Raw genomic sequence first — 1316 nt, forward strand, 5'->3', positions numbered from 1 at the left:
AGCGCTCAGCCCAGCTGTGCAGACCAGCAACTAGTCCTATAGCGCTCAGCCCAGCTGTGCAGACCAGCAACTAGTCCTATAGCGCTCAGCCCCACTGTGCAGACCAGCGACTGAGTCCTACAGCGCTCAGCCCCGCTGTGCAGACCAGCGACTGAGTCCTACAGCGCTCAGCTCAGCTGTGCAGACCAGCAACTGACACATGTGCAAGAGCTCTTTGTAAATGTGGGACTAAAGCAGATGATGAAACCTCTGTGATGGTCTAACATAGCCATGATGTCCGTGCTGCCAGACACCCAGGTGGGCGTCCCGTTGGAAATCCGGAGACAGGATTTACTTTTGAATTGTTTACAGCGAGATCTGCAGGTGGGATAAAGGATTTATCTAAAGAAGAAAGATGATGGGAAGTACAAAGAATTTTGACAGCTCTCAAAAGAAAACTGAGAGAAATTAAATGACAGGAGTGTGAAGCCAAGATTTCACAAGAGATAGCCAGTCTTTCAAAAGAGGATGTTTCCAGAGAAGAGATGAATGCAAATGAAGAAGTTATCAATATTCCCTTGCTCAGGAGAATAAGATCCTGACTGCGCAGGAGAAGCTCCTGGCTGTGGAGCAGTTTCTGCACTGGCAGATTGTGTCAGAAAAAGAAGAGATCGAACGCCTCCGAGCGGAGACTGCCAAAATTCAGTCGCAAGCAGCACGGCTGAAGCGAAACGGAGGAGTACTCCTCCCAGAGCAAGAGCGAGGGTGAGGATGAGGAGTTGCAGATCATTCTGGAAGGTTTACAGAGACAGAATGAAGAGCTGGAAATAAAGAACAATCATTTGAATCAAGCAATTCATGAGGAGCAGGAAGCCATCACAACGCTGCTCCAGATGCAGGTGCCAAGCAGCAGGTGCAGGAGCACCAGGAGCCCGAGGAGCACGGGGGTGCCGTCCAGCCGCCCAGAGACGGTGTCATCGAGCTGAAAGTGGCTAAAAAGCCGCTGAAGGTAGGCAAAGAGTCGGCAAAGCCACCGCCCAGCAGGGACAGCAAGGAGACTCCCATCTGAGCAGGCTGTGCGGCTGTCGGAGTCTGCGGGACTGAAAGGACCTCCCAAGGGATTTCACCATGTTGGCCAGGCTGGTCTTGAACTCCCGACCTTAGGTGATCTGCCCACCTCAGCCTCCTAAAGTGTTGGGATTACAGGCGTGAGCCACCACACTCAGCCAAGATCATTTGAATAATTCTCTCCAGTGGAATCGAATGCATCATTTCCATCTGAGGCAGTTTAAAGCAGATGGAGAATACCATGTTCCATGGGGTGGGACTGGCTGACC

At 51.5% G+C, this 1316-nt stretch overlaps 1 pseudogene; it reads left to right on the top strand.

The window, feature by feature from the left end:
* Positions 1 to 1048, top strand: part of LOC108287718 — a 31975-nt pseudogene extending 30927 nt beyond the window's left edge.
* The last annotated feature ends 268 nt before the right edge of the window (positions 1049 to 1316 follow it).

Source organism: Cebus imitator, unplaced genomic scaffold, assembly GCF_001604975.1.
Source record: "Cebus imitator isolate Cc_AM_T3 unplaced genomic scaffold, Cebus_imitator-1.0 Scaffold353, whole genome shotgun sequence".
Classification (NCBI taxonomy): Eukaryota; Metazoa; Chordata; class Mammalia; order Primates; family Cebidae; genus Cebus; species Cebus imitator.